The 25,449-nt window shown below is 44.6% G+C and overlaps 1 long non-coding RNA gene across 1 annotated transcript in view; it reads left to right on the forward strand.

Annotated features, from left to right (window-relative positions):
* Positions 1 to 24,435, forward strand: part of LOC138581914 (uncharacterized) — a 41,525-nt gene extending 17,090 nt beyond the window's left edge. The window contains exons 2-3 of the long non-coding RNA XR_011304868.1: positions 17,417 to 17,747; positions 24,328 to 24,435. This is a non-coding gene — a long non-coding RNA (uncharacterized lncRNA). The remainder of the gene's footprint in view (positions 1 to 17,416; positions 17,748 to 24,327) is intronic.
* The last annotated feature ends 1,014 nt before the right edge of the window (positions 24,436 to 25,449 follow it).

Here is a 25,449-nt window from a genome sequence, read left to right on the forward strand (position 1 = left end):
GAGCCACAGTGTTGATGAGAACCCCTGTAGGACTGGGACAGTTTCCTGTACCGCTCCCCTGATTAATACGGGATCATGTAGGAGGAGGAAGACTTGTATTTAGCGCTCTTTTCCTAAACGAAAGGACTGGCGCCTTTGCTGTAGTGTACCCAAGGAGCGAGCAGTTTTTGTGTCTGTTTTTATGGATTGTAAGGGGCGCGTTGTCTTTCATGGGCGAGTGCGGTCCAGTTACTTCACTGACTCCGGCCCGTTTGATATTGTTCAGGTAGGGTCTTATTGCTGTTCTTTAGTTTTGTTGCTATCCTGCATGCCTTTCTTTGTTTAAAATGTGTCTTTTTTTCTCCCTTAGGTATGTAGAGCTTCAGCGTGGCAAACTAGATTGGTTGAGCCCTACTGGTAAATGATGGCGCATTAAGAGCACTATGATGCGGTAAGTAAGCGCTATGCGCAGCGCTGCAAAGTCTTTCCTTTGCTAACCTGTGTTTTCCTTCCTTGTAGGTCGCGGTGTTCTTCAGCGCGAGTGGAATGTCCGGAGTGGTGGTGCCAGCAGAGAGGCAACCAGCCATGTAAGCCTTTTGAACAGTTCGTAATTTGTAAATGTCTCTACTGCTTTCTTTAATGTTGCCTCTATCTTCCTCTTTCAGGTCGTTCTGTCCGGGAGGCGTGCAGATTCGAGGAAGCTGTTCTCAGTAGCTGCGAGTGTTTAAAGATGAAGACTGCAGGTAAGATGCTGCTGCTAATGATGTTCCTTTTGTCTCCTTGCAGGTTCTGCTTCTCTGAGGTTCGAAGGAATAGCTGGACACGGTGAGCGTCACGTTGCAAGCTGAAAAGTAACGCGAAGCATGTTGCTTTGCTCGGGTGTGGTTTAAATAGCCCCAACAAAATAGTCCAGGTAAAGTAGTCCCTAGGCTACCACACCGAAAACACTAGACCGAATAGCTTGGTTCTTAGGAACCAAGCTATGTGGAGGCCTCCATGTTGGCTGACAATACAATAAAGTAGTTCCCAAGCACATTGTTTTTCATGGTGTATGAGCCTGGCGCCATAAGCGCCAGGACTGGCCCCATGAGGGCTTTTGAAGAGGATGCCAGGCTCTAGAGGCCCGAGTCCTGACTCCACCTGGCCAATGGGTTTGCCAGAGGGGGTTTTGGGCGAGGGTTGTGACACTCCTCCGGTGCAAAGCCGAACATTGTGGCCACCCTGGAGATGAGCGCGTGGAAGGTCCCTACTTCATCAAGTGAGTCCTTAAGTGGAAAGTCATCTGGTTCCGCATCAGCGGTGATGAAATCATCAAACTCATCCGTGTGGGTAGTGTGTGTGGAGGTCCTGTCGTCAGGATCTGTGTCTGTTCCAGTATCTGCTAATCTCTCTAGTACTGAGTGGTGTTTTTCCTTCCTGGTGGGGCAAGGGATTTCATCCATCTCCCTGGAAGTCCTGGGAAAATCTGTGCGAGGTTGCCTAATAGGTTCAGTAACCAGGGCTGGTAAAGGTAGCCGTTGTTGTAAGGTTGGCACCAGAGTTGTCAGAGTAGATAAAATGTCCAGTGCCATGTCTCTTTGTGGAGGCAGTGATGGCTCTGGTTGGATGGTTTGTGTTGTATGTAGAGGGGTTAAGGTTGGTAGCCTGATCAGACTTGATTCACCCCGTGGTGAACTACTGGGAGCTGATGTCCGGTCCGCAGACGACAGTGGTGACATAATGGCCCCCTCCTCTGCTTCATCGACAACCAATTGGGATAGACTCGGCTCTGGTACCACAATACTACCTGGTAGCATGGCCACCCCAACGTTAAAGAATGTTGCCCATGGACGGGCCACTACTGCAGACACTGCGCTTGTGTGGGTGTCAAAGACACCAGTGACAATGGCAATGGTAACAATTGCATGGCAGTAATCATTTTGCCAGTCGACGAGGGTCTGACAGTCATGGATGGAGATGCCATGGACGAGATCCTCATGGACGTAGTAGTCAACTTTCTTGCCGATGACATGGGAGTCGTGGCCGATGATGGTTTTGTTGATGATGAGGTTGTCATGGCCGATGATGGTTTCGCTGATGGTGAGGTAGTCATCGTGACCGTTGGTGGTTTTGCTGATGAGGTGGTCATCGACGGTACCCTGTTGGATGGTGTCGATGGTCTCGGAGTAGAAGACCTGGAGTGAGACTTGGTCGTCAACGCTGACAGCTTCGTAGCCGATTTCGACTACAAGTTTGTTTTCGACCCTGAAGGTGAAGAGTGTCCACCAGACTTAGAAAAGGACTTAGAAGAAATCTCCTTGTGGCGATGGAAAAGGCCCTGGCTTTCCCCTCCTGCCTTCCTCCATTGGGAACTGACCTTCGGTGAAGACCGGTCTTTGTGCGATGATCTGGGCTTGTTGCCAGAGGTTTTTTTATGTCTCCTCTTGCTGGTGGCCTGGACTTCATGTGACGTAGACCTTTTACCAGAGGTGGTTTACTGGGCAGTCCTGCCCCACCCTAACAGGGCAAGACGCCGTATTGAAGCAGAGTCAGAGGCCCTGCCGGCATCATCGAGCCACACGACGACAGTGACGATCCCTCAGCATCTTGTTGGAAAACGACTGGCAGATTTCACAGTCCTGGATAACATGGTGAGTGTGAAGGCAGTAGAGATAGTCGTTGTGGTGATCCTCCACGTAGACATTCTTCAGTCCACAGCAGGCACAGGGCTTGAACAGGCTCTTCCTCATAGATTCAGTCGCCATGAGGAAGGCCCAACTGCACAGACAAAGCTTTGTCGAAGATTATCAGCGGCGGGAATGGTCCACGGAGGTAGCACTGTCACTGCGGATGCTGGACATCGAGTAGATTTCGAAAATATTAATTTTTTGTAGGAAAAATGTTCATTTTGATATATACTCTTAGAAAATTCGAAGAGATGATTTTTATGGACACCCAACACTAATGTGCAGTAAAAAGTCTGTAGATTGGCCGGCAGGGGAGGTGCTAAGGGAGGTGTTCCTATTGGCTGTGGGCAGTATGATCCAAAAGGAACTATAATAGAGCGCAAAAGCGACTGAGAATTTCAGTTTAGATTTAAACTGCTCTATGTTACCATGGATTCCCAGTCTGACCACAGGGATTATTCACAGCATGTGAATTTATGAAATATCCAATGCTGGAGAAGTGTATCTTTTCTTATCTTTTTAGGTTTTCTTTTCTTTGTTGTCATTCATTAAGCCTCTTTGAACCTAGAAATTGTCAGTGAGGACTACTACTTATGAATGACTGAATTTCAAAATTGTCGATCTTATTTACTTCTTCCGAGGAGGTAGACTTGCATTACAATTTGGATTGTTTATAACAACATGTGATTATTGTGAAAGTTAGTACTTATAGGCTTCACTTTATTTTCGGGGTGTTCATGAATTGTTTGATGTGCTATGGTGTAGTTTGGATCCAGCATCATTACTCTTTAGGCTCGCATTGGGAAACTATGTCTTGGGTCAACTTTAATTCTTTTAATATTTTGCACGTGCCTTGTGGACATTAACAGAGTGTCCTCTATTGTTTTTCTTTTCTTATTTACAGACTTATTGTTTTGGGAAAAGAAATGTAGGGATTAAAGAAGTGATTGAATATTCACTATTTCTCCTATTGAGGAGGTATATTTCTGATCTTACTCTCTTCATATGAGTGTACCGGTGATGGATTTAGATAGGTTTTAGAACTATTCTTATTCCCCTAAGGTCTTATATATATGGGGTCCATTACCAGAATTGGTACTGGTGTTTATTCAGGTAAATCCTATTATAATTTCATTTTTATCAACACAAATATTGTACCAGGATGAAATGTATTTAGTTTTAACTTTTACTGTTATCTTTACTATTCACAGATACTTGAACTATGCGTTCATGAGGAAGGGGTTTGCCCTGAAAAGCGGAGAGCTCATCTTATTTTATTTTTTCATGCTAGGTTGATTAAAAGGACCCTCATTTCACTTGAAAAGATTTCTGTTGTAATATTTACTAATTTTCTTATTTATTCATTGTATTACTTTCTGACTGATTTCTCGGTTTAATGGTGTGCAGGGGACAGGAGTATCCCGCACTTTGGGATACCTTTCTTTGTTAGCTTACACAGGTGACCCTAAAGCAGGACCAGCACCTGATCAGCAGAGGACAACTGAGCACCTCTGCTTCCAAAACGCAAAGGGTCTCTTAATGGCACCACAGATTCCTGATCTCATTGGTTCACCCATTTGAGACTGCCAGTCTCCTGGTTGATTGCAATTGTTGTTTTATGCCTAATAAAATGTGCTGGAGAGGCCCTATCCTAAGTACTAAGACTGGGTGCAAATATCCTAATGTAAATGTTAAAGGTTTTCATACTGCACACAGGTGCTGCGTTGTTAGTGTTTGGTCCATTTAGCTCTTGTTGCCCTTACTAGTGGCATGCCTTTGGATGACCCTCCCTTTCCCATTTCCATCCCTGGGTGTTCCTTGGCCTACTTCCATGGCCCTAGCGTTTCTGGCTTATCACCCTTTCTTTTCCGGGGCTCTATGTTGGCTGGGGAGGTTGATGGGGGGTGCAGTACTTCTCTTTCCGGTCCTATCCCTCAATCTGTTTTTTCCTGGTTACATCTCTTTTTTTCCCATGCTTGGTTAATCGGGAGCTGTGCAGACGTCGTCCAGTTGGCTTCGCTGTGTTCGGAGTTGAAGAGCCAGGTTTTCAGCAATTTCCTGAATTTTGTATGGTCCTCCATGGTTCGAATTTCCCTCTGAATGGAGTTCCATAGATTTGCGGCTAAGCAGGAGAATGCTGTGCTGCCCAGTCTTTTCTTCCAGTACCATTTGGGTTCAAGACTAATGTTGTTGCAGGATCTCAGGGTTCTAGCTGGTTTGTAGATGGAGAATGTCTTTTGGATAAAGTCTGCTCCCTGGCCATGTATTGCTCTGTGTGTTATGCACAGGGTTTTGAAGGAGATTCTCTTTTCGACTGGGAGCCAATGTAGCATCATGAGCGCTGGTGTGATGTGATCTCTTCTGCTGAGTTTCAGGGGGAATCTGGCTGCTGCATTTTGCATTCGTTGTAGTTTCCTCATTAGGTATTCTTGCATTCCGAGGTATATGCTGTTGGCATAATCAATCCCGGACATAATGATGGATATGATGGCCAGTGTTTTATGCATGAAGGAGAGGAATGGTACGATCTTTTTGATCATTTTCAGGAGGAAGGAGCATTTCCGGATTATTGCATTCACTCGTGGTTCAAGTGTTAACTCGTCCATGAGGATTCCAAGGTTTTTTACAGCTTTGGATGGCGTTGGTTGTTTTCCCAGCTCTATTGGCCATGGTATGTGCTGGTCGTCCCCTCTGTCTTCCGGTGTAATCATGATTTCAGTTTTGTCAGGATTGATTTTGAGTTAGTTAATGTTCATCCATTGGTTGAGCTTCTTGAGACACTCTCCTAGGGGTGCCGTCTCATCTTGTATGCCCCTGAATTTGAAAATGATTTGTGTGTCGTTTGCGTAGTTTTAGCATGTCAGTCTGTGCCTTTTGATGAGGTTGATTAGCGGTGCCATGCAGATGTTGAAAATAAGCAGGGATAGCGAGGAGCCTTGTGGTACTCCACAGGAGGAATCCAGTTGTGTGGATTTGAAAGGCTTTAACCAGATCATTTCTGTCCGTTCAATGAGGAATTATTTGATCCAGAGCACTGCTGTGTCAATGAGCCCTATTTCTTTGATTCATTTTATTAGGATGTTGTGGTTGTCAAAAGAAATTGAGAGATCGAGTAATATCAGTGCTGATTTGGTGTTGGAATCTGCATTCATCTTTAGGTCATCCCATATTGCGACTAGTGTATGTTTCAGTTCCATTCAGGGGTCTGAATCCTACTTGTGCCTGATCAGGCAGTTGGTTATTTTCAACGTGCTCTAAGTAGTTGATCGTAGACCTAGGTCTCTAGTATTTTTGCCGGGTTAGGAATTGGTCTGTAGTTTGAGTGATCTTCCACATCACCTGTTTTGTATGTCCTTGAGTAGAGGTTTGATGTAGGCCATTTTGAAAGCTCTTGGTACTTTCTCTGCTGAAAGGGATTGATTGAAGAGGTTTAGGTAGTATTCCGCTGGTGTGTCCTGTGCAAGGATAGATTTATAGATGTCTCAAGGGCAGGGGTCCATCAAAGAACCTGTCTTTTTGCTCTTTTTCACCAAACTTACTTAGTAGCTTTTCTCTTGACATCTGTTCAAGGCAGTACATTTTGTTAGCTGGTCCTGGGGTTGGTGGTAGCTGGTGGGTTGTCTGGTCAATTTGTTGGCTTTGTATGCTGGTGATTTTGTACTTAAATGGTCTGCGAGATCATCACATCGTTTTTGGGAAGGTGTTGGTGCATTGTTGCATCCTGGTGGGTTTCTCATCTCATTTATGATGTTGAATAATTATTTTTGAGCGTTGGTGTTTTTTTTCGATCTGCTTGTTATAGTATTTCTTTTTTGCTTTTAGAATTTCAGATTTGTATGCTTGGATTTGCAGTATTATTTTATTCTTTTTCCTTGGTCATGTTTGTTCCCCCATTTTGGTTTCTCGTTTTCTGTTAATTCTTTTCACCACTTATAGGTGGGGTGTGTACCATTTTGCAAATGCTTTCTTTCTTGATGGGACGATGTATTTTTCCGGGAAGATGGAATGTATTGTTTCTGCAATCCATTTCTGGATTAAGTTTGCTTTTTCGTCTATATCTGTCGCATCCAATGATGTGGTCTCTGGCTTCTAGCCGCTCCTCTAAGTTGCTGTTCTTGATGGTTCTCTGGTTTATTTTCCAAATAGGTGGGTATTTTTCAATTTATTTAGGTGGCTTTACTGGTATTTGGATCACAAACGGGTTAATGAGGTGGTCGCTTCATAGTATTTGGGTGGGTGGTGAAGTTTTGACCAGATTTTTATTGGCAAAGATTGCATCCAGGGTGTGCCCTGCTGTGTGTGTCGCTCCTTTCACCATCTGTTGGAGGTTTATGGTCTTGAGTTGCTTGATTAGCATTTTATGCAAGTTGGGGTTCCCATTTTCGAACCATAAATTGAAGTCTCTGAGAAGGATCAGATGTTCATGCTGTATGGCTAGATTTGTGACTGCTTCTATGAAGGTGTCTGCGAAGGTTGCGTCATAGGTTGGTGGCTTCTAGATTATAATGACTGTGATATTTGATTGTGGGTCTGTGGTAAATTGAAGGATGAGGGACTCCCAGTTAGGGATTTTTAAGGGATCAGCTATTTTTATTATTAGGTGTTCTTTGTAGGCTACCACAAGTCCTCCTTGTTTGCATTTGAAGTTGTTGGGTAGGCAGCTATGTAGGATCACTTTGTAATTTTCAGCTAGCCAGTTTTCCGTGATGAATAGGATGTCAATTCCCCCATCGTAGAGTAGGTCGTAGATCTTGGTTGCGTGTTTGGACATCGATCTAGTGTTGATTAGGTTGCAGTGTAGTTTCCTCTTTATGGTCGTTTGTTTTGTTATGGCTTGTTTCTTTTGGTGGTTTTGTTGGTGGCTCTCCCTGTCACGTGTGGGTTGTTGAGCAAGTTCAATTGTTCTAATTTCGTTTTTTGAATAGATCGGTTAGGATTCTTATTGGGTTTATGGCCTGCTCTGGTTCTTCCTGAGATTCAGGACGGTGTTGGCAGAGGTTGCCTTGGTGTTTGGTGATATACGGGGTGAGGGTGTCATTCCTCAATCATCTAGTCGTTTCATCATTTTTTCTTTGAGGGTTCCGATATCCTAATTTCGTGTTTGTTCTGGCTGGCTGTTTGTTCTGGTGGTTTATCTGTTGCGAGGTAGGGTGTAAGGTAGGGTGATTTTAGTCTATTTTTGGGGGCTGCTCTTATTCTAGTGCTGTGTATGGGTGTGCGTTCTGTTGGTGTTCTGTAGTTCGGTGTCATGAAGAGCTGTCATAGTTCCCCTGTGGTTGTCTCTTTGGCTTGCCCTCTCTCTCGTCTGCTGGTTCTTTGGCGTGGCATTTTCTGTTCTTCAGGTATCTATCAGATGGCCTCACGGTTGCGAGTGGCTTCCCATGATTTAGTGGTTTGCTTCATGGTTTTGAATGGATTCCCGTGGTTGTTTGCTTGCCTCATGGTTGCATGTGGCTTCCTGTGGTTAGGGGTTGTTTGCCTCACAGTTGCAAATCGCTACCCATGGTTGGTGTTTATGGGGGTTGCAGGAGTGATTGCCCTGCGGAGTTGTTGTTTTGTGTTTCTGACTGCTCTGTGATTGCTCTCCTCTATGGCTTGGAGTTAGGCTCCTTTGAGTGGTTATTTCCTTGCCTGTTTTCTTTAAGTGTTCGGGTTGTGAGGTATCAGGCATGTCTTAGTCTGATTGATGGTAATACCAGTGTTTGTTGGGGGCTAGGTAAGGTGGGCCTGATGGTTTTGCTGGGGGGCAATGGGAGTGGGTTGGACTGGATGGGGAGGGGATGCCTGATTCTTTCGTTGGAGTAGTTGTCTGCTAGACTATATGTGGGTTCTGGCTTCTTGGTTTTTTGGGTGGATGGGGGTGGGGTGTGAGAAACAGCTGAGCTGTTGAGCGTTGGTTGGGTGGGACAGTTCACCATGTTTTGAGAAATGGCTAACCAAACAATTTGACTAGATGTGAGAATAGTCTAAGCAAAGTCGTTCACCTAGAGGTGAGAAGTGGATAAGTAATGCAGTTCGCCTAGATGTGAGGGTAGTGTAAACCACACAGTTCACCTAGATGTGAGGATAGACTACGCAGCACAGTTCACCTAGATGTAAGAGTATTCTAAGCATCACAGTTCACCTAGATGTGAGAAAAAGCTAAGCAATAGAATTTGCCAAGATGTGGGAGTAGTCTAAGCAACACAGTCCACCTAGATGTGAGAATAGGCTAAGCTGCACAGTTCACCTAGACTTGCAAAATGGCTAAGCAATATGATTCGTCTAGATGTGAGATTAAACTAAACAACACAGTTCACCTAGATTTGAGAAATGGCTAAGCGATACGATTCACCTAGATGTGAGAGTAGAGTAAGTAACACAGTTCACCTAGAGGTGAGAGTAGAGTAAGCAACACAGTTCCCCTAGATTTGAGAAATGGCTAAGCAACACAGTGTCATGATGCATACCCCCGGGCATCCAGACCACGTCCATCAGCCCCGAGAGCAGGCATCATGTTGCCTTGAGAAAACCCAGCAACCCCTGCTAGGGGCTGTCTGGGTTCAGTCCTGGCGCCTATGGGCGCCAGGCTCATAGGTGCACACTTACCTGATGCAGACCATGCTGCAAGAAGATCCAAGCCCATGTGAGGCCTGGAAGGGACTACTTTACCTTAGGGACTATTTTGTTACTCGGGTGTGGTCGGGGAGGAATACCTACCTGGGACTACTTTGGAGGCTATTTAAACCACGCCCGAAGAGCAGCATACGCTTTGCGTTATTCTGCATCCAGCAGCGTAACGCTCACCGTGCCAGCAGCAGCCTCCAGCCTTCTGCCACGCCTGCCTCGAACCTGGAGCACCTATAAAGAAGGAAAGAAGCAAAGGTTAGAACAAGAGTATTACCTGATTTCTTACCTGATCCCGGATTCATCGCATCTTCAAACCAGAGGAAAGACTTTGTTTTAAACGCGTCACATCGCTAGCAGCAGCACCGCGCCATACTCACCGTTCCACGCAGCATCTCTTCGATCCGGCACTGTCTCCATCTTTACATCGCCGAATCCCGGCACCCAAGGGGGACAAGAAACAACAAGGTGAGCAGAGAGAACAGACAGAGACAATCTCTATAGCCGCCATATGCTTACCTGATTTTACCGCCGGAGGTATTATTCATCAGCACGCTACATCTTCTTATGCCGTACCTGTAAGAAAAGGAGAAAGCAGCAAGTTTAACCCTTGGCATTATTTACCAGACAGTGTTGTTTAACACAGACTTTTACCGGAGCGCTTTCAGCTGTCAATCTTCTTATTGGGTCAAAGCTGCAAGATAAAAAGAGGAATTGGACATGAGTGAATTCCAGACATTTTGAACTCTTACGAACTATATACTTACGGCTCTTCGCCAGGACCTTTTGGAGTCAGGATTCTTCTACAACTCTTCCAATATCTTCAGGCCAGTGAAGTAACTGGTCATCAACGCGCCTCTTTGTTCTTCACAGGATGGAGGGCTCATCCTTCAAGAATATAAGGTGAGATTGCTGAGAGGGCACTTCAGAGGTGATTAGTGGGGAGGACAGTGGGGGTGCTATCACTTGAATCCACAAGTGGCTAAATCCATCTCTCCACTTGTAGGAGAATATTTCTACGGGTCAAGCAGACAAGATTAGAAGGGAAGATCCAGTCAGTCATCGCTGCACTACGCATCACGTGGGTGGAGGCCGCAGCAGTCCGGGTCCAACCGACGCCCCTGTGGGAGCCAGGTGAGCGTAACAGAACGCGAAGCCTATCTACAAATCCCCACCCGGGCGTTATGGAAACCTCAGAAACCGACCAACTGGCCCAACTATTGGGGGAACTTAGGGCGGAAGTACACTCCGCTCGCCAAGAGACTAACGCCCTCAGAAGAGAACTAATTGTATCGAAGGAGCGCACAGATGATCTCGCTAGACAACTGCTACAAAACCAAGCCGGACAAACACCCCTACATGGGCTTGGGGGGAATCCAGCCCCGGTTTCATCAAGCAATCCTGTGCAAGTGATTTTACCAGGAAATATTCCGTTAGCTCCACCCGAACGCTTTTCTGGGGACCCCAAGAGGTTCACCATGTTCATGAACAAATGCTGTTTGCACTTTTTACAGTCCGGGAGCCTTTCCAAATGACCAAGCTAAAGTAGCCTTTGTATTATCATATCTTAGTGGCAGCGCAGCGGATTGGTCCATTCCGCTAGTCAACCAGGATGACCCTCTTCTCCGGGATTTTCAGGGTTTTCAAATGAGCATGGAAAGACTATTCGGCAGACATTCACAGGGACAAGCCCTGGATAACGAACTCTTATCCTTACGACAGGGTAACCAGGATCTGCTAACCTATATCGCAACCTTCAATAGATTGGTGGTGGAAACCGGATGGCCTGAGGAAAAACGAATTACATTGTTTCATCGTGGGCTTCGGGGAGAACTTAAAGACGTCTTGGCTCAAGTTGTGAACCCACCTCAGGATTGCGCAGAGTTTATAGACTTAGTGGTCCAGCTGGATCATCGAATCCAGAATAGAAAGGCTGATCGAGCTAAGTTCGAAAATCGGGTATTGGTTAAATCCAACGTTGCCCCCAAAGGAACATATGCATCAGAACCTATGCAAATCGGGGGGGTCAAAGGACCCTTAACTCAAAAGGAAAGGGAAAGAAGACAGATGCAATTGTGTCTGTACTGCGGAACCTCAGGACATTTTCTTCGGGATTGCCCTATAAAACCACCCAAGAAGGTGGTAGGAGTTGCTGATAAAAGCCCAAAAGAGCCTGATTCGGAAAACGACCACGCCCGACAAGCGTAGAGGTCCGCTTGCCGAGCTTAAAGAAGGACACTCAGACCTTGCATCTGATCATACCAATGGTCCTAATTGATCCTAGACAACCCTCACGTATGCACGCAGTAAGGGCATACATTGATAGCGGAGCCATAGGGAACTATATGGACCACGAATTGGCTTCAAGGATGAATCTACCTCTTTGCAAAAAGAGCACTTCGGATGTCATCACCACAGTCGATGGAACTGAAATTGCCTCTGGGCCTGTAACTCATTCCACTACAGAGTTGACACTGTTGGGTCAAGATGGGCATCGAGAGATTAGTGTTTGATTTAATCAAAGCCCCGCAGTTTCAAATAATACTGGGGATGTGTGACCATGTGTCATATTATGCACCTGGGTTAACTGGTTTGAAGGCATAGAAGTGGGGAAAGCATACAAATTGTAAATGCAGGAAGTCCTACATGTATGGACTTTCCTCTAGTGATTGCCTCTGTTTTGGTTACCTAGGAAACATCTCTCGAGGACGCGGAGCCAGAGTATGACAGTTTGTCATGGGCGTACTGAGGAGGAGAAAATGAGAAGTGCCCAGCTGATTAAGAAGCGGACCCCGTATATGTGAAAGAAACGATGAGATTTGAAAGGCTGATCAAGGCGGGACGTCCATGAGTGAGTCTTGAGAGCTCGTCCCCGGCAGATAAAAAAATAAGGAAGTGAAACTGACGAGGCGAACGTATTCGCCGTGAAACTGACGAGGCAAACAAATTCGCCGGAGGCCGATACGAAGACGGCATCTGAAAGGCGTTACATCCAAGCCTGGCAGAGTTCGCGTAAACGGAAGGTGAGCAGGAGCGAGAGACAATCTCTTTCCTTTTATGTGGGCTTGCGTGAACGAAGACCGGGGAAAGAACCCAACCGACCGTTGTCGTTGGAAAAGTTGATGAAGATGGCGCCGTTGCGCCTGTGTGCAAAGTGACTTGTTAAACGTTAGGAAGTTAGTAGTTCAAACAGTTATGTGAGAAGCGCTGTCACACTAACAACGTTTAGAGGCTCTCAGTAAGCTAACGCCATGCTAGTACCAATGGAAAAGACCAACGCCCATGCGCTATAGCATATCCTGAAAGGGGCATAAGTTCAGTATTGTGAATGGGGAACGGAGGCCGGCCTGTTTTCCAACACCGACGGGGATTTGGCCACTGAAAGAAAAATGAACAATTTCACCTGAAGTCCGATCCTTCATGAAAAAATAAGAGAAACTACCTTTCCCACTGCAGTGTTGTTTTCATGGGGAAAAGGAGGCTGTCAAGCAACCAAGAATTAAACTAAAGAGACAGAAACAAGTTGCAACCCATCCATTAACCAAAGGATACGAATACAAACAAGAGGGCAGAGAAAGGAGAAGTAAGAGAAAGAGAGACTTTAAAGTGTTGTATCCAAGAGTCAAGAAAGAAGGGACTTTAGAGAAGGACATATATATACATATAAGGACACTTACCTGAAGTTACTCCAGCAAAGTCCTCATGCTGAAGCCGAAAAAGTTAAAGAGAAGATGTATCCTTTTCAAAAGACAAATACCTAGAAAGAAAGTTAAAACCAGTTTTAATAAAAGAATTGGGTTCTCCTTGTAATCCAAACAACCTACGTTTTGGCTCAGTGTCTTCTTCATTCATACTAAAAGATAACCTGTTACAATTTGGTGTCAGAAGTGGGATATTTGAGAACGCCATGGAGGACCTTATCAAGACACTAAGCAAAGGTCAACAGCTGTTACAACAAGCCTTACAATTGCAGAACCAACAAGCCCAAGCCGACAGGTTAGCCTTCCAACAGGCTTTACAAATGCAGCAGGCGCAGTTGCTTGAAGTTGCAAATGCTAGAAACTCGCCACAAGTCCCCACCTCAGTCTTGCAAAAATATGCAACTGGAGAGGACCCAGCTCATTTTTTTGTAAACTTCGAGAGAGTGGCTCGGAATGCACAGTGGCCCGCAGAGAGATGGTGTCACTACATCGCACCATTGATGACCGGTGAGATGCAATGTGCGTATCAGGCGGCAAATCCCGCTGGAGACACCAATTACGGGGACATGAAGAACGTGGTGCTGGAGCGAATGGGACACGATGAGGAGACTTATCGAATTAAGTTCTGAGAATTAAAGCTCCTCGGGGAAGAGACTCCGAGACAACTATTCTATAGAGTCAAGGAATTAGCCGAGAAGTGGCTACAACCTACAACGTCCTCACCTGCTGAAATGACTGAAAAGGTAATTCTAGAACAGTTTATAGAAGCACTTCCAGGCCCCGTACAAAGATGGGTCAAACAACATCACCGCTTATCACTGGCAGAGGCGGTAGATATAGCCTCCGCTTATCAGAAGGCCGGACAAGGCAGAGTAATGTCCTTCCCGACAAATATCAGACCTCCCACCGGAATGAACAAGGTGATATCTCGAAGTGGCCACACTCAATACTTAAAAGACCCGAAGGAGAAATCAACCGCTCCAGACCTAACAGTGAGGGGCCTGTTAACTATCGGCAAGGTCCAACAGCTATCCGCAGACCCCAGTGCTTCGATTGCGGGGAATGGGGGCACCTCGCTAGGTTTTGCCTGAAAAAACCCAAGACTGAACCAATGGACGTGGGAGTTTTTGACTCCCTAAAAGAGAACAAATCTTATGAACAAATTCACGGGAAACAGCCAAAATACTTGTACACCTGCGAAGCTGAGGTGGATGGGAAAAGGACCACTGCCTTGATCGATTCAGGAAGCCTGCAGACCGCCGTAACATCGGAACTGGTAGGTGATGATTATAATTCCTCTGGGGAAATACCTATACGGTGTGTCCATGGGGATGTCAAAGTCTGCCCGTCTAAGAAGATTCAGGTTAAGGTAGCCGGAGAAACAATATGGGTAAAAGCTGCCATATTACCTACTTTACCCAAACCATTACTAATTGGGTCTGACATTCCAGAATTTTCTAAGTTAGTTCAGGAAACTGAGAAGAGCTGGTTGGAAATAGCACCTTTTCGTGAGGAAGAAATACTTACCCCACCTCTCAAGACACAGAAAAGTAAAAAGAGGAGATTAAAACAGGAGTGGAGAGTCAAGAATGTCTACCCGGTTGCTGTTGATTGGAGATTAGACGAGGATGGAGACAGCTTTAGATTAGCTCAAAACTTGGATCCGTCACTACAGTATGCCAGGGAACGAGCCTTAGAAGATCCCCCAGGACAAGGGCCTCATTTCGTAAAAGAAAGGGGACTGTGTACAAGCTGAGTAAGTCCCGAAATGGGGAGGAACTGAAGCAATTGTTTATTCCTAGAAAATATTATGAGACCGTACTGGAAGTCGTCCACGTACAAGTTGGGGAGGGACACCTGGGTTCGGAGAAGACGACCAAGAAAATTCTAGACAGATTCTACTGGCCAGGAGTGTATAACCAGGTAGTTAAATTTTGCCAATCATGCGAGGAGTGCCAAAAAAAGAATCGTGCCAATAGCCGCTTGTCCTGGAGCCATTTAGTCGAATAGGAATGGATATCATGGGTCCGTGGGAAGTGACAAGGAGAGGTCATAAATATGTCCTTGTGGTCGTCGACTATGCCACCAGATATCCAGAGGCATTTCCATTAAAAGCCACGAATGCGCAACAAATCTGTGATGCCCTTATTCCTTTTATTGGACGAGTTGAAATCCCTCGAGAAATTGTCACTGAACGTGGTTCAAATTTCATGTCCAAAATACTTGAGCAGGTCTGTAGCACGCTGAAAATTGAACATTTGAAGAAAGCGGTTTACCATCCACAGACCGATGGTTTGGTGGAGCGCTACAACCAGACCATCAAGCAAATGCTAAAGAAAACTACGTCTCCTGAGAATAAAGATTGGGACCGCGTCTTGCCATGGATATTGATGACTCTACGGATCTCTCCTCAATCATCAACAGGGTTTTTGCCATTTGAGTTGTTGTTCGGAAGACCGGTGCGGACGCTCCTCGATATATTGAAAGAGAATTGGGAAGAGCAACCAGATGGTGAAATAACATTGACGAAGTATGCCTCTCAACTACAAGGAAGAATTGAACAATTACAAGCTGTGGCTAGGGATAACCTTCTGCAAGCGCAAGGGGTCCAGGAGAAGTATTACAATCAAAAGGCACAGTTACGTACGTTTAAGGTGGGAGATCCAGTTCTAGTGTTGTTGTCCACATCGGAGAATAAAATGCTAGCAGCTTGGAGGGGACCCTATGAAATTCAAGAGGTGTTGGGGCCTCTGACGTACAAGGTGAAACAACCAGGAAGTAGAGTACCTTGTCAAACTTATCATGTAAACTTGTTAAAAAAAATGGGTAACCCCTGGCCATGATCACACTAGATGTAAGTCCTGAAGTACATTTTCCAAAATCCAAGGAGAAAATAGGACTGAAAGGTCTAAATGTTAATTCAGAATTGACAACGGTTCAAAGGAATGAATTGTCTCTTCTGTTACAAAAATTCTCAGAGGTGTTCTCTTCCTTACCGGGGAGGACTAAATTAACTCACCATCGAATTGTGACCAAACCAGAAACAATAGCACGACTCAGACCATACCGAATCCCAGAAGCTAAGATAAAAGCCTTCAGCCAAGAGGTTCAAGAAATGTTATAACTAGGGATCATTGAACCGTCTCATAGTGATTGGAGCTCCCCTGTAGTCCTGGTCCCAAAGCCAGATGGTAGCGTGGGATTTTGCATGGACTTCCGAAAGCTTAATGAAGTCTCTAAGTTCGATGCCTACCCAATGCCAAGAATAGATGACTTACTGAATAACTTGGGAAAAGCCAACTTTCTGACCACCATTGATTTGACCAAAGGTTACTGGCAAATCCCATTGTCACCGTCCGATAAAGAGAAGACCGCTTTTGCCACCCCTACCGGGCTGTATCAATTCACGGTGTTACCTTTTGGTTTACACGGGGCTCCGGTGACATTTCAAAGACTAATGAGTTATATTATAAAGGGTCATGAAGAGTATGCAGATGACATCCTAATCTACAGTCACACTTGGCAGGAACATCTACAACACTTAGAAAGAATACTCCAAACCTTGAGGCAAGCGGGCTTACACATAAACCCAAAGAAAACCCATGTTGCCACCTTTCATACCAAATATCTAGGGTATTACGTGGGCCAAGGGATGATTAAGCCACAGGAGGAGAAAGTAAAGGCTATTAAACAACTGAAGTTCCCGGAAACTCTGAAACAAGTACGAGCTTTCTTGGGATTTGTGGGATATTACAGGAGGTGTATCCCGCATTTTTCTACCTTGGCTGCCCTGCTAACAGATTTGTTGAAAAAGTCCTCTTTAGAGAAAAAAATGTGGCAAACTAGTGAAGCTCTGCGGGCCTTCAACAAACTAAAAGAGGCACTGTCTACTAAAGCTGTTCTTCATTGTCTGGGTTTTAATGCCCGGTTCTTCCTTCAGACAGATGCCTCAGGCACGGGCATTGGAGCAGTGTTGTTCCAAAATGATGGTGACGAAGAAAGACCAATTCTGTTTATAAGTCGAAAATTATTACCACATGAGTTGAGTTATCCGACGATCGAAAAAGAATGCCTGGCAGTCAAATGGGCCATTGATGCTCTGCGGTACTATCTTCTCAGAAGAGAGTTTACAATTGTGACTGACCATTCTCCCTTAGTCTGGCTGGCCTGTAATAAAGACTCCAACCAGAGAGTGCTTGGGTGGTTTCTTTCCCTCCAGCCCTTCTCTTTCAAGACTGTTCATAGACCTGGAAAGCTACTAACACAAGCTGATTATCTATCCAGAGCTGAAACCCTTCCCTAGCGTAAGGGCCTAGTGGAGGGGGTGTGACAATGTGTCAGATTATGCACCTGGGTTAACTGGTTTGAAGGCATAGTAGTTGGGAAAGCATACAAATTGTAAATACAGGATGTCCTGCATGTATGGACTTTCCTCTAGTGATTGCCTCTGTTTTGGTTACCTAGGAAACGTCTCTCGAGGACGCGGAGCCAGAGTATGACAGTTTGTCATGGGCGTACTGAGGAGGAGAAAATGAGAAGTGCCCAGCTGATTAAGAAGCGGACCCCGTATATGTGAAAGAAACGATGAGATTTGAAAGGCTGATCAAGGCGGGACGTCCATGAGTGAGTCTTGAGAGCTGGTCCCCGGCAGATAAAAAAATAAGGAAGTGAAACTGACGAGGCGAACGTATTCGCCGTGAAACTGACGAGGCGAACGAATTTGCCGGAGGCCGATGCGAAGACGGCATCGGAAAGGCGTTACATCCAAGCCTGGCAGTGTTCGCGTAAACGGAAGGTGAGCAGGAGCGAGAGACAATCTCTTTCCTTTTATGTGGGCTTGCGTGAACGAAGACCGGGGAAAGAACCCAACCGACCGTTGTCGTTGGAAAAGTTGATGAAGACGGCGCCTTTGCGCCTGTGTGCAAAGTGACTTGTTAAACGTTAGGAAGTTAGTAGTTCAAACAGTTATGTAAGAAGTGCCGTCGCGCTAACAATGTTTAGAGGCTCTCAGTAAGCTAATATGAACAAAAATGGTACCAGGAGAACAAGAGAGACTGAAGAAGGTGGGCAGACAAATATGAAGCTCAAATCGGTATATTCATTTTATTAAGATTTGTCTAAAAAAACACATAGACGCATATTAATTTAATTAATTCTAAAAAGCATTTTACTAATCATACATCCATACATTCACTCTCTAATGCAATATTGACATGCTCATATATTATATTGGGAATGAACTGTGATTAATAACATTGTGAATGATTTACAGCACAATGGAAAAGAAGTGGTTTAATGAAATGATCAGCTTCTGTAAATTCTTAGCATGTCAATATATTATTTAAATATTGCATTAGAGAGTGAATGTATGGATGTATGATTAGTAAAATGCTTTTTAGAATGAATTAAATTAATATGCGTCTATGTGTTTTTTTAGACAAATCTTAATAAAATGAATATACCGATTTGAGCTTCATATTTGTCTGCCCACCTTCTTCAGTCTCTCTTGTTCTCCTGGTACCATTTTTGTTCATATTACTTGGTGTTACCTCTAGGTATCAGTGAAAGTTGAGGTTCCCACTTTGGGTTTGTTGTTCTCAGTAAGCTAATGCCATGCTAGTACCAGAGGAAAAGACCAGCGCCCATGCGCTATAGCATATCCTGAAAGGGGCATAAGTTTAGTATTGTGAACGGGGAACGGAGCCGGCCTGTTTTCCAACACTGAAGGGGATTTGGCCACTGAAAGCAAAATGAACAATTTCATCTGAAGTCCGATCCTTCATGAAAGAATAAGAGAAACTACCTTTCCCACTGCAGTCTTGTTTTGATGGGGAAAAGGAGGCTGACAAGCAACCAATAATTAAACTAAAGAGACAGAAACAAGTTGCACCCCATCCATTAACCAAAGGATACAAATACAAACAAGAGGGCAGAGAAAGGAGAAATAAGAGAAAGAGAGACTTTAAAGTGTTATATCCAAGAGTCAAGAAAGAAGGGACTTTAGAGAAGGACATATATATACATATAAGGACACTTATCTGAAGGTACTCCAGCAAAGTCCTCTTGCTGAAGCCGAAAAAGTTAAAGAGAAGACGTATCCTTTTCAAAAGACAAATACCTAGAAAGAAAGTTAAAACCAGTTTTAATAAAAGAATTGGGTTCTCCTTGTAATCCAAACAACCTACGTTTTGGCTCAGTGTCTTCTTCATTCATACTAAAAGATAACCTGTTACAGGATGCCATGGTTGGAAACACATAATCCTTGTATTGAATGGCGAGAGAAGAGAATAACATTCCCGGATTGTGCACACACCTGTTACCCGGAGAAAACCCTGAACAAAGGCCTGGCCACAGTCATCAACCCAATCGTGCAGTCACCTCAGGAGTATCAAGAATTTCAGGATGTTTTTAAAAAGAACAGGCCAATACATTACCATCTCACAGATAGTACGATTGTCAAATTGACCTCTTACCCGGTGTACAACCTCCATGCAGTAGGATCTACTCCCTTACGGAAACCGAACATCTTCACCTACGACAATACTCTGACCAATACCTTGCTAATGGCTTCCTTCGTCCATCCAAGTCTCCTGCATCCTCAGCTTTATTCTTCGTGCCTAAAAAGGAAGGTGACCTTAGAACGTGCATAGACTACCGCGCATTAAATCAGATCACGGTAAAAAACCGGTACCCATTGCCTCTGATCCCCGAATTACTAGACCAAGTAAAGGATGCTTATATCTACACTAAGTTAGAGGGGCATATCATCTGGTACGTGTAAAGAAAGGCGACGAATGGAAGACAGCCTTTCGCACCAAGTACGGATTATTCGAGTATCAGGTGATGCCCTTCGGGTTGTGCAATGCACCAGCAGCCTTCCAGTATTTTATGAACAATGTCCTTAGTCAACTCATTGACGTCTGTGTTGTCATATACATAGACGATATTCTAGTGTACTCCTCAGAATCAGACAATGTTAAGCACGTATGTGTAGTCCTTGAGAAACTCTGCCAGCACAAGTTATATGCAAAATTGGAAACATGTGTTTTTCATGTTACAGAAGTTGAATTCCTTGGATTTATCCTGACTCCAAAAGGAGTCCGAATGGACTCATGAAAGGTGGACGCAATTCTCAAGTGGCCATCAACTAGTTCAGTTAAAGGGGTACAAAGCATGCTCGGATTTGCCAATTTCTACCGCAGATTAATTCCAGACTTCTCACATGTTGTACATCCCATCACAGCACTTTTTCGAAAGAACAAACGCTTCTTGTGGACCGAAGAGGCTGAAAAGGCCTTCCAAGAGCTGAAAGCGAAATTCACATCTGCGCCTGTCTTAAGGCATCCACGCCCAGAGCTTCCATACATAGTGGAAACTGATGCATCCAGTTTAGCCATGGGAGCTGTCCTGTCCCAGAAGGATCCTGAAACTGGTCAACTTCACCCAGTGGCAATTTGGTCCAGAAAGTTCTCGGCACCCGAGTTAAACTATGCGGTTACCGATAAAGAGTTATTAGCCATCAAATCCGCCTTTAAGGCTTAGCAACACTATCTTCTCGGTGCTAGGCATACCATTACTGTAATCACTGATCACCGGAACTTGCAGTATCTAAAAACAGCCAAAGCCCAATCATTGCGCCAACTTCGATGGGCATTGTTCTTTGCCGAATTCGATTTTGTAATCACTTATCGACCAGGCTGTAAAAATGGCAAGGCAGATGCCTTATCCCGAATAGGAATGGAAGAAGCATATGCCAACCCGGAGCCGGTGCCTATAATTTCTGAACAAAGAATTCTTGGCATAACTACTTTACAGACACTAGTAGAAATTCATTTAAAAATCCAACAACTCTTCGATCCAGCAGCCCTGCAGGACTGGGTAAAGAAAGGCCCGGATTACTCAGTCATCAATGATCTACCCTACTATCAAGGACGACTATTTCTACCACACAAGGAATTACAGGAACTTGTCATCTCCAATTATCATGATACCCTGATGGAAGGTCACCCAGGTATCGCAAAAACCGAAGCTAAAATTAAGAGACAATTCTGGTGGCCCACCTGGCAAAAAGATATAAAGTCATTTGTGATGTCTTGCGGCATTTGCGCCCAAAACAAAAGTCAGAAGAAAAAACCTGCTGGCCTTTTAAACCTTTGGATATTCCACCTGAACCATGGCACACCTTGTCTTTAGACTTTATTACTGATATACCTCCATGTAATGGATTTAACAAGATTCTAGTTATCGTGGATCTTTTTTCCAAGATGGCCCACTTTAATACACGGGTTTCCTTCCGTATTGGTCTCTGACCGAGGTAGTCAATTCATTTCACATTTTTGGAAGAAATGTTGCCAATTGGCGCAAATCGACATAAGGTTATCAACCAGTCACCATACCCAGACCGATGGTCAGACGGAGAGGACCAACCAGACCCTTGAACAGTACCTACGTTGCATGCTTCACCAGACGGAAAGTAATTGGAAAGATATTTTATGGATTTCCGAATATGCATACAATAACTCTGTACATTCAGGAACCGGACAAAGCCCCTTTTATACCTATTATGGACACCACCCTCGAACCTCAGAACTCGATTCGCCTCAGCACTTAGAAATGCCCGCAGTTAGCCATTTGCATTCTACTATTACACAAGCATTCAAGGAAGCAACAGAACATTTGAAGCAAGCAAAAGAGAAATACAAGAAAAATGCTGATCTACATAGAAGTGAACCTCCACTGTACCAAATTGGAGATCAGGTTTGGCTAGCTACAAAACACATACCTCTGAAAGGAACTCAGACTTTTAATCCTAGATATTTGGGACCTTACACCATTAAGGCCATTATCAACCCGGTGGCCGTCAAACTGGAATTACCCTCCAATATGCGAATTCATCCTGTCTTTCATGTTTCTCTTTTAAAACCAGTTCAACCAGGAACAAGATTAACCAAACCACCAGATCCTATCTTGATAGATGGAGAACCTGGATTCGAGGTGAAAAACATCCTGGACTCCAAGGTGGTTAAATCAAAACTTTTTTACTTAATCGATTGGAAAGGTTACGGGCCACAGGAAAGGTCATGGGAGCCTAGTGACCACGTTCATGCACCTCGATTAGTGAAGAGATTCCATCGGGACTTCCCAGACAAACCAGGTCCAAGGGGAAGAACGACTTTAGGGGGGCCTTGAGGGGGAGTGCTGTCATGATGCATACCCCCGGGCATCTAGACCATGTCCATCAGCCCCGGGAGCAGGCATCATGTTGCCTTGAGAAAACCCAGCAACCCGTGCTAGGGGCTGTCTGGGTTCAGTCCTGGTGCCTATGGCGCAGGCTCATATGGGACATCAGTCCTGGCGCCATAGGCTCCAGGCTCATAGGTGCACACTTGCATGATGCAGACCATGCTGCAAGAAGATCCAAGCCCATGTGAGGCCTGGAAGGGACTACTTTACCGTAGGGACTATTTTGTTACTCGGGTGTGGTCGGGGAGGAATACCTACCTGGGACTTCTTTGGAGGCTATTTAAACCACGCCCGAAGAGCAGCACATGCTTCGCGTTATTCTGCATCCAGCAGCGTAGCGTTCACCGTGCCAGCAGCAGCATCCAGCCTTCTGCCACGCCCGCCTCGAACCTGGAGCACCTAGAAAGAAGGAAAGAAGCAAAGGTTAGAACAAGAGTATTACCTGATTTCTTACCTGATCCCGGATTCATCGCATCTTCAAACCAGAGGAAAGACTTTGTTTTAAACGCGTCGCATCGCCAGCAGCAGCGCCGCGCCATACTCACCGTTCCACGCAGCATCTCTTCGATCCGGCGCTGTCTTCATCTTTACATCGCAGAATCCCGGCACCTTAGGGGGACAAGAAACAACAAGGTGAGCAGAGAGAACAGACAGAGACAATCTCTTTAGCCGCCATATGCTTACCTGATTTTACCGCCGGAGGTTTTATTCATCAGCACGCCACATCTTCTTATGCCGCACCTGTAAGAAAAGGAGAAAGCAGCAAGTTTAACCCTTGGCATTATTTACCGGACAGTGTTGGGTAACACAGACTTTTACCGGAGCGCTTTCAGCTGTCAATCTTCTTATTGGGTCAAATCTGCAAGATAAAAAGAGGAACTGGACAGGAGTGAATTCCAGACATTTTGAACTCTTACGAACTATATACTTACGGCTCTTCCCCAGGACCTTTTGGAGTCAGGATTCGTCTACAACTCTTCCAATATCTTCAGGCCAGTGAAGTAACTGGTCATCAACGCGACTCTGCGTACTTCGCAGGATGGAGGGCTCATCCTTCAAGAATATAAGGTGAGATTGCTGAGAGGGCACTTCAGAGGTGATTAGTGGGAAGGACAGTGGGGGTGCTATCACTTGAATCCACAAGTGGCTAAATGCATCTCTCCACTTGTAGGAGAATATTTCTACGGATCAAGCAGACAAGATTAGAAGGGCAGATCCAGTCAGTCATCGCTGCACTACGCATCACGTGGGTGGAGGCCGCAGCAGTCTGGGTCCGACCGACTACCCTGTGGGAGTCAGGTGAGTGTAACACACAGATCACCTGGATGTGAGAAATGACTAAGCAATACAATTCACATAGATGTGAAAGTAGCGTAAGCAACACGGTCCACCTACATTTGAGAAATGTCTAAGCAATACGATTCGCCTATATGTGAGAGTAGACTAAGCAACACAGTTCACCTAGATTTGAGAAATGGCTAAGCAACACAGTTCACCTAGATTTGAGAAATGTCTAAGCAACACAGCTCAAATAGATTTGAGAAATGGCTAAGCAACACAGTTCATCTAGATTTGAGAAATGGCTAAGCAACACGGATCACCTAGATGTGAGAGTAGGCTAAACAACACAGTTCACCTAGATGTGAAATAGGCTAAGCAACACAGATCGCCTAGATGTGAGAGTAGGCCAAGCAACACAGATCACCTAGATGTGAGAGTAGGATAAGCAACAGACTTAACTATGGTGTGAGAAATGGATGAACAGTGCAAATCGCCTAGGTGTGGGACGCTAACACATATGGTCTGTGTGATTGTGGGTGCATGCATTCGATCGTAGACTTATGGGTCCCTTAACCTTTGTTTTAAGATCTAGATGTTGGCGCTATAGCTCTCTTACAGAGCTCTTGCATTGGTATGTAGTTGGGCCCTGGTGTCAATCTGCTGATCCAGCATGTAGATAAGAGTACATCAAGGTGAGAGCTCAGTTATAGTCAGACATTTTGTAGAAGCTAGGGCTGCTGTGTAAGTTGCAGAACGAGTTGTTATGGCTTGCTTTTTAAGAGCTTGTGATGCTTCCATGCCGCTTGGTAGGTTATGTTTTTTCACTTTTATTTATTTATTTATTTTTACAGCTTCGTTTGTCACTTTTGAGCGACATGGCAATGTGGATAACAAGCCTGACAATCCATAACCATCAGATGCTACGTGTTGCAGAGTAACCTTTAACTGGGTCACCGCAAATGAAGGAAAGCAATATTTTCATAGGTGGTGTCTTTGAATGGTATTAAAGGCCTGACAATGTATCTATCGGGAGCGTATTCTTGTGTGTGGCAGCTTTGAGCTGGGTCACATAGCAATAAACTTTAGTCAATGAATCCCTATTTTATTGGGAGCATTTACATTGTTTATTGCTGCTTAATATAATGCAGTATAGTAAATTCATCTCTGCATTACATTTTTCACTTACAGATTAGTGTTTAGGCAAGATAGTCTATTTGTTTACATGAGATTTTTACAAAGATAAGGGGATATGTTGAGCATCTCTTTTGTTACTGCAGCATGTCATATTTCATGTCAGTGTATTGTACGGAAATGATTTTGTCCATTTAGCACTATTTCTGAAAAGTTTCAAATTCGGGGTGACCATGTGCATTCTCACACCACTCTCCCCACTCAACCCTTCGCGATCCATCCTGTGTGAAGATATAACAGGATTTCAGGAAGAAAGCACTAGTATATTTATTTATTTATTTATTATTTATTTCTAGTATTTCTAGTTATTTCTTGTATCTAGTACACACAATATGGGTGTGCACATGTACGCAGGCTGAGTACTGGAGCATGCACAAAACAGTAGGTGTTAGAAGAAATAAGATTCCAAACAAGGTTGCAAAGCAAATAGCGAAATTGGCAAAGTGCCAGACATCATGAAGTGAAAATATTGTGAAAATACTCTACAAAACCAAGCATTGGCCAAGCCCATGTTTCTGGCTTTACAAGTGCAGAAGGTAACCCTTTATTATCTAGTGAAGCATTTACAAAGAATAGTATCCTTTATGCCTACAAAGCTACACCTATTGGCTTTAGCGATGCGTGTTTACTTCTAGTGGCAGGCAGGGAGAAGGTTGTTTTTTACATCCTTGAGGATGCAGACTTGCTTCTCTGTCCCCTTTGTTTTTAGCAGGGGCTATACACACCATTATCCAGAGGCCTACAGAGGTGAAGCAGCCAAACCACCACAAGCTGTTCTGCAG

This window comes from Ambystoma mexicanum, chromosome 3q (assembly GCF_040938575.1).
Source record: "Ambystoma mexicanum isolate Mex_15411 chromosome 3q, UKY_AmexF1_1, whole genome shotgun sequence".
NCBI lineage: Eukaryota > Metazoa > Chordata > Amphibia > Caudata > Ambystomatidae > Ambystoma > Ambystoma mexicanum.